Genomic DNA, 8923 nt, shown 5'->3' with positions numbered 1-8923 from the left:
AGTCACCAGTTAACCTAACCTGCATTTCTTTGGACTGTGGGGGAAACCAGAGCACCCGGAGGAAACCCAAGCGGACACGGGGAGAACATGCAAACTCCACACAGAAAGGCCGTCGCCAGCCACGGGGCTCAAACCCAGACCTTCTTGCTGTGAGGCAACAGCGCTAACCACTACACCACTGTGCCACCCCATTATCAAGTATTATTATGTATATTATGTATTATCTATTAATATTGTGTGTGTGTGTGTGTGTGTGTGTGTGTGTGAGAAAATGTGTAGAGAGAGACATTAAATGTCCTCATTACATTCATCATCAGATGAGTCTGAATGGTCCATGAAAAATGGTCTTCATGACCTGAGGCTTCCAGCAGGCCATAAGTTGATAGCTGGGGTGGATCAACTTCTTTCCAATCGCGTGAACATTTCTAAACAGCAGCTCCATCCTCTCCAGCTCAGCCGACTTCATGACAGCCAGGGACTGAAAGCAATGCTGTCCTGTAGTGAACCAGCCTTCTTTGCCGGTTTTGATGTTATAGTACCTATGTGTGCATTTGACTTTTTGTGGTCCTTTATAGTTTTGAGTTTGAAATTACTGGTGCCTATCTTTGCCAGACTTTCTACAGTCTTCACAGTACAGGGTATTTTCAGTTTTGCTATGAACTAGCCAATCTCGCCTGAACTTCCATTTGTCATTCAACTGTCTTATCTTCCTATTAGCGTCTTGTTCATCTCCATGGCCGTAGCCAGCTCTGAGGCCCCCAAGGGCCGGACCTCGGTCATTTTTAAGAGCTGCAAATACATTTGTATGCTAAATATTGAACTGGATAAAGAAAATAAAGAATAAGATTAAAACGTCTCCGTAAAAAGTGCATTGTTAATTATGTTAAACGTTGATTCTGTCTTCTGTGTCTGTTTGGTGCGGCTCTGAGACCAAGAACACAAAAGCGAATGAGCGCACGACTCGGGGGAGGAACGCAGTGCAGGAGACACAGGGTTTCCATGGGAACCATCAACGCACTTTCATCAAGCTGTTAAATTTACATTTTCAAAGCAGCGCAGTTGTAGCCTGCCTTGTTTGTGATTTTAGAAATAAATCATTCGATAAGCCAAAGCAATAGAGGGGAAGGTTTAAACTTATGTTTGTCTTGGATAACTTTGCTTAAAACATGGTGGTGTATACTGATTTTTTTCCCAGAATTTTTTTTTTTGTGTGTAGGTGTAAGGGATGCCAGATTGTTAATGTATCTTAGTTCCATAGGCTACACGGTTAGGGTATCTTTTGTCCTCATTGCTTGGGCCAGATTAAACCATTAAACAAGCTTAAATTATTCTTACTCTTGCCACATACATGATTTTTTTTCAAAACTGATGATATTCAGTTCAAACACCATTAAAAGTAATTTCAGGAATAGATCTCGTGTGGCGTGTAATTCACCCTCTCATTTAAATATGGTGAACATTTTTCGGTGCATGCTTTGCACATCATGGACCTCGGTGATTTTAAAATGCTGCTCCAGCCCTGCTCATCTCTGCCCCTTTTTTTCCTGAGCAGCAGGGTTTGAAACTCCAGCTATATGCCGCCACATAGTGTGCTTGTCAGTCGTCAGCAACTTTGTTGCTTCATTCATTAACCGCAGGTTACCGTATCATTGATTTTATCTGAGACGTTAAAGTACGTTCTCAACAATTCTAGCATGTCAGAATGTTTATGCAGGTACTCATGGGAGTTGTAGGTGCATAATATTACATTGCAATGCATTTATTATATCAGATGCCTTCAGAGAAAACTACAGTTAAAATATATTGTCATACCACAGAATAAATCACCTGCCAAAGTGGCTAGTGGAACTAAAGTCATTACCTGCCAGCCGAATTTTACCCGCATTTGGCGGGTGGGCAGATGCTAATGTAAAGCCCTGATACACACACACACACACAAATATATATATATATATCTCATTCTCATCTCATTATCTCTAGCCGCTTTATCCTTCTACAGGGTCGGAGGCAAGCTGGAGCCTATCCCAGCTGACTATGGGCGAAAGGCGGGGTACACCCTGGACAAGCCGCCAGGTCATCACAGGGCTGACACATAGACACAGACAACCATTCACACTCACATTCACACCTACGGTCAATTTAGAGTCACCAGTTAACCTAACCTGCATGTCTTTGGACTGTGGGGGAAACCGGAGCACCCGGAGGAAACCCACGCGGACACGGGGAGAACATGCAAACTCCACACAGAAAGGCCCTCGCCGGCCCCGGGGCTCGAGCCCAGGACCTTCTTGCTGTGAGGCGACAGCGCTAACCACTACACCACCGTGCCGCCCATATATATATATATATATATATATATATGAGGGTAAGTCAAAAAGTTCTAAGACAGATGTTATAATTTCAAAAGGTGTGAAAGACATCCCCCAGAATTCTACAAAGAAGGAATTCTCCAATGGAAACACCACTTGCAGAAATGTTTAGACTTAAATGGAGGATATGTAGAGAAATACCTTTGTTATTTTCATAAATAAAGATTTTTTTCAATTTGACTTACCCTCGTGTGTGTGTGTGTGTGTGTGTGTGTGTGTGTGTGTGTGTGAGTGAGTGAGAGATACAAGAAGTGCTGAACTTTTAAACAAGAAAATTCTAGTACCAAATGTACAAGTGATGGAATAACATAACACCTAGTATAACATTCTGTTGAAGTAACAACAATCAGCAAACAGCCAAGGAAAACAAGCCAACCATACAAATGAGCTGAGAAAGTACAACTAAATAAAGAAAAATAAAAACCCCAGTGGCTAACACCAAGTCATGATGACCAGGCTAGACAGTACACAGCCTGGGTTGGTCAAGACAGCTAGGACAGCTACGTGATTACACAGTGGGCAGGGAAGCAGGGGAGAAGTGCAGCTTGAAGTGGTGGGTCTTCAGTCTGCGCTTGAAGGTGATCAGGGAGTTGGCAATTCTGACCTCGATGGGAAGGTCATTCCACCAACGGGGAGCCAGGACAGACAGCAGTCTTGAGTGGGCTGGGCAGGAGCAGAGCGGAAGCGGGGCCAGGCAACCAATAACAGTGGAGCATAGGGATCTGGCTGGGGTGTAGGGTCAGATCAGTCTCTGGACATATGCTAGACCTGACCCCTTGACTGCCTGGTAAGCTAGCACCAATGTCTTACATTTGATGCAAGCTGCAACAGGCAGCCAGCGAAGGGCAGCAAGCAGAGAATGAGGGAGGTTGTAGACCAAGCAGGCTGCAGCGTTCTGTATGAGCTGCCGGGGTCTGATGGCAGATGCTGGGAGGCTGGCGAGAAGAGAGTTGCAGTATTCCATGTGGTAGAGGGTCAGCGCTTGGACCAAGAGCCGAGTAGAGTAGGTGATGAGAAAAGGACGGATCCTTTGGATGTTGTAAAGGAAGAATCTACATATCCAGGTCACTGCAGTGATGTTTGCAGAAGAGGAGAGTCTGTCGTCGAACACCACCCTTAGGTTATTTGGACTTGGTGGAGGTGACAGAGATATCACTCAGGGAGATATTGAAGTCCAAGGGTGGGGAGGATGGAGCTTGAATGTAGATCACCTCTGTCTTGCCTGGGTTGAGCTTCAGGTGATGGTTGTCCATCCAGCTCTGAATGTCACACAGGCAAGCAGAGATGCGAGCGGAGACCTGTGTATCAGAAGCAGGAAAAGAGAGAAACAACTGAGTTTCATCTGCATAGCAGGGGTAAGATAGACCATGAGCAGAGATAATCAGGCTGAGCGACTGGGTGTAGAGGGAGAAGAAAAGCAGACCAAGGAATGGCCCTTGGGGGACACCAGTGGTAAGTGGGTGTGGTGCCAATACTGTATCAGCCAAGATAACCTGGAAAGAGTGACTGGAGAGGTACGACTTGAACCAATTCAGGGCTGTCCCGCAGATCCCCAGTGCTGATAGGGATGACAGAAGGATGGGGTGATCAACTGTGGCAAATGCAGCAAAAAGGTCTAAGAGAATCAGGACAGAAGAGAGGGAGGCAGCATGTGCTGCATGGAGAAGTGCCTCACTGACAGAGAGAAGTGTAGTCTTACACACATACACACGCACACGCTTTAATCAAACTCTCAAAAGGATGCTGTGATGAAGAAGATTGTAACTTGAACCTACTCCTTCCGTATGTGTTGTTCACCATTCAGGAGATCACTCAAGCATCAACAGGATTCACTCTGTTTGAGCTCCTATTTGACAGAAGACCCCAGGGCCTGCTTGATGTGGCTAAGGAGCCCTGGGAGGAGCAACCATCCTTGTTCTTGTCAGTACTGGAGTATGCAACAGTACATCAAACAGGTGGCGCCCATCAAGAATCACATGCAGGTGGCCCAAAGGAAGAAATAATGGAGCTACAACCACACTGCATAACCCCAGGAGTTCAAACCAGGCGACCATGTGTTCCTGCTCCTGCCCAGTGGCAACTGCAAATTCTTGGTCTGCTGACAAGGCTCCCACACCATCACAGAGAGAGCAGGCCCAGTGAACTACTGCCTGCAGCAGCCAGGTAAGCATACACCTAACCAATTGTACCACATTAATTTGCAGAAATGTTGGGTTGAGCCTGTGCTGGTGCTCTCAGCTTTCTCTTCCCCACCCCAACAGAAACCCCAGCATGTAAGCAGGTCCACAAAGGACAGGAACTTACCCCTACACAACCACAAGAGCTCTGTGAATGGGCAGAGCAGCATAAGGACATGTACTCAGAAGAAGGGTGGACCCACCTCCTAGAACATAACATGAAGACACCACCAGGAGTTGTGGTGCGTCAGCGGCCCTATCAAGTTCCAGAAGCCTATACACCACTTGCATGTGACGTCACAGCCGATCCAGATTGTAAACAGACGCCATCTTGTCGGTCAAATGCCATATTTCCGCCTTCTACTTCTACCTTTTCTTCTGGAAAACCCTACTATATACAATTCTACTACAACGTCAACTCCACTGAAAATTAATAAAACATAAGACGAGTGGAATCCTGTGTCCAAGTCCTTCCCTTTCAAGTGTGGGAAACCCATGATGCTCACATACACTTGACAGTAGGCTGCCACGGGACCCTGACAGGCATGCAAAATGGATTGCTGCTATCAGGTATACCATATATACAGTAATAGTGATAGACTACTGATACTTGATCTAACTGATAATATAAAATATTCAACCATAATAGTGGATATGGCGGCGCATGATGGGGATGCTGCGGCTACAAGCTCTCCCTACCTGTGCACGTTTTTTTATGTTTTTTGTGTGTATTTTTGCGTGTTGTTCGTCTGTACCGGACTTCAATATCCACTACAACCGTATGGACTTACTGGACATTGGTTTCCAGCAGAAAATGATGGTTTGTAGCGATTTCCATCGCATGCACAACATTCCGGATGAGATAGCGAGACCAGCGGGGTCTCCGTGGATTGTTATCGGGTCTGGCAGGCGAAGGAGGCGGCGTCAGGAGAGGAAGCAAACGCGAGGCTGCAGGCAGAGTCGGCCTGTTGACTAAGCTCAGAAAACAGCCACTCAAACCTCCACTGCCAAGCCTCTACCTCTCCAACGCCAGATCCATGGTAAACAAGATGGACGATTTGGAATTACAGCTGGAATTACCTTTTTCTATTCTATTCTATAATCGGCTGGTCAGTGCTATACTAGATACTACTGATATATCTAGTATCAGTACTAGTACTCAATACTTAAGTGACTTACCCGTCCAATGAGGATTGTTATTTTCTTGTTTACAAGATGCCACATCTGAGGGGGGCTGACAAATCCTGAATTTCTGTAAAGATAACTGTCCAGAGATTTATAAGCACGCAGTGCTTCACCACTGAACAGCGAGGGAAAGTTAATGAGGTAATTATACACATCTGGGTATTCCACCTCTGGCAGTTCCATATCCACTGACACGGTCGTGAAAACTATGTCCGGTAATCGATAAGGGTCACTAATCTGTAGGTCGTTTATTTTAGACATACATCTAGTTATCTGTTCATTAGAAAAATGAGCCGTGTAGTCCGTCGGTTATATTCAGCTGTGTTGTTGACCGACAAGATGGCGGCTGTTTACATTCCAGCTGGGATTCGGTCACGTGACTGCAAGAGGTCTATTGCCAGGCTATAGAGATCTTGCATGTGACGTCACAGCCGATCCAGATTATAACAAACACCATCTTGTCGGTCAAACGCCATATTTCCGCCTTCTACTTCTATCTTTTCTTCTGGAAAACCCTACTATATACAATTATACTACAACGGCTGCAGCTACAAGCTCTCCCTACCTGTGCACATTTTTTTTATGTTTTTTGTGTGTATTTTTGCGTGTTGTTCGTCTGTACCGGACTTCAATGTCCACTACAACCGTATGGACTTACTGGACATTGGTTTCCAGCAGAAAATGATGGTTTGTAGCGATTTCCATCGCATGCACAACATTCCGGACGAGATAGCGAGACCAGCGGGGTCTCCGTGGATTGTTATCGGGTCTGGCAGGCGAAGGAGGCGGCGTCAGGAGAGGAAGCAAAAGCGAGGCTGCAGGCAGAGCCGTCCTGTTGACTAAGCTCAGAAAACAGCCACTCAAATCTCCACTGCCAAGCCTCTACCTCTCCAACGCCAGATCCATGGTAAACAAGACGGACGATTTGGAATTACAGCTGGAATTACCTTATTCTATTCTATAATCGGCTGGTCAGTGCTATACTAGATACTACTGATATATCTAGTATCAGTACTAGTAATACTTAAGTGACTTACCCGTCCAATGAGGATTGTTATTTTCTTGTTTACAAGATGCCACATCTGAGGGCGGCTGACAAATCCTGAATTTCTGTAAAGATAACTGTCCAGAGATTTATAAGCACGCAGTGCTTCACCACTGAACAGCGAGGGAAAGTTAATGAGGTAATTATACGTCTGGGTATTCCACCTCCGGCACTTCAATATCCACTGACACGGTCATGAAAACTACGTCCGGTAAGCGATAAGGGTCACTAATCTGTAGGTCATTTATTTTAGACATATATCTAATTATCTGTTCATTAGAAAAATGAGCCGTGTAGTCCGTCGGTTGAAATTGATCCATTTTGTATACAAGTGCAGCAGTATTCAGCTGTGTTTTTTACCGACAAGATGGCAGCTGTTTACATTCCGGTCACGTGACTGCAAGATCTCTATTGTGGCAGAAGTAGCTCAACTGCTGCACAATAGCACCATTGAGCACCAATCCCTGATCCAGCCCTGTCATTGTCATTCCCAAACCCAATAGAAGCCTATGCAACGACTTCAGGAAGCTGAATGAAGTACTGAAGTTTGACAGCTAACCCATGCTAAGAGTGGGTGAACTCATGGAGCGCTTGGGGAGGGTCTGGGTTCATCTCCACACTCAACCTGAAAAAGAGATATTGGCAAGTTCACCTCACACCTTCAGCCACCATCCTCAAACCCCACTGAGCATATGTTGCAGCATGCCTGGACAGTGTTGTCATCCAACCTGCCACCTGGCTGGATTACCTTGATCACCTCCAGCAAGTGCTGGCTGAACTCCCAAAGGCTGGGCTGTGGGCAAACCATTGTAAATGTCACCGGGGACACAGTACCTGGGCTACAGCATTGGCCAGGGGTTGCCACAGGAGAAGAAAGTGGAAGCAGTTAAACACTACCCTGGCCCACTACCAAAAAGCAGGTATGTTCCTTTTTGGGCTGGCAGGGTACTATGGATGTTTTGTGCTAAACTTGTCTTCTTTTGTCTCCCCCCTCTTAGATTTGACTGGATTGGGTGAACCTGACACAGTTCGCTGGACTCAGGAGGCAGAGTGGGACTTTCAGGCCCTGAAGACAGTCATCGGCATGTAGGTTAGGTTAATTGGTGGCTTTAAATTGACCATAGGTGTGAATGTGAATGGTTGTGTCTCTCTATGTGTCAGCCCTGCGATGATCTGGCGACTTGTCCAGGGTGTACCCTGCCTCTTGCCCATAGTCAACTGGGATAGGTTCCAGCTTGCCTGCGACCCTGCACAGGATAAGCAGTTACAGATAATAGATTGATGGATGGATAAAAGGGGTGGATGGTACTACTGAAAGTTACAGGAACAGGTGATGTGTAAAGATTAGGTTTCAATGTATGCAGTAGCCATTGAACATAAGGAGATTTATATGTTAAAATGTTTTGCTTTTTCTTGTAGTTTTAATTAGGATCATGGCAGTGATATTTATATTGTCTAAAGATGCAATGAACAAGAATTTAACAGTAATATTTGTGTTTGTTTGCCAATGCCTCACCAAACTGTGGGTGGTAGAAATGGGCAACTGGACTTGTTTGAAAATTCTTGAAAACGTTTCACCTCTCGTCCAAAAGGCTTCCTCAGTTCTGTCTGACTAATAGGGAGTATCAGATATTTATCTTCTCCTGGATCAGAATCAGAATCAGAATTCTGATGACCAGCTCATCTAAGGTGTCATTGAGGCATCATGTTGGTGTGGGTCACTGGAGGCTGGGTGTGAACGGCGAGTCATTAGGGTGATCAAAGGATTGCCCATGAGGTTTGAACCCAGAACCTTCTTGCTGTGAGGTGACAGTGCTAACCACTGCACCACCATGCCACCCTTAGTAAATAATAAAATTATTAAATAATTATGTGGATGTGTATAAATGTATGTGTAAAATAAGGTAGTAATGCTTGCTTTTGCCTACCTGCATTAATTTTCTGATAGTAGTCAGACAGAACTGAGGAAGCCTTTTGGACGAGAGGTGAAACGTTTTCAAGAATTTTCAAGCAAGTCCAGTTGCCCATTTCTACCACCCACAGTTTACTATGACCTGGATGATTGAGAATCTTCACAGACACAATGCCTCACCAAGTGATTTGGGCATGTTGTGTGGTGTAGCTGGGAAATGGTAAGAAATTGTACA

The 8923-nt window shown here is 45.3% G+C and overlaps 1 pseudogene; it reads right to left on the bottom strand.

Moving 5' to 3' along the window:
* Nucleotides 1-2468: 2468 nt before the first annotated feature.
* LOC132893532 (uncharacterized) lies at nucleotides 2469-7584 on the bottom strand (annotated as a pseudogene).
* Nucleotides 7585-8923: the final 1339 nt, after the last annotated feature.

The sequence above is a fragment of the Neoarius graeffei genome, chromosome 10 (assembly GCF_027579695.1).
Source record: "Neoarius graeffei isolate fNeoGra1 chromosome 10, fNeoGra1.pri, whole genome shotgun sequence".
NCBI lineage: Eukaryota > Metazoa > Chordata > Actinopteri > Siluriformes > Ariidae > Neoarius > Neoarius graeffei.
Note: the sequence above shows the minus strand (reverse complement) of the source record. Positions and strands in the feature narration are given on the sequence as shown.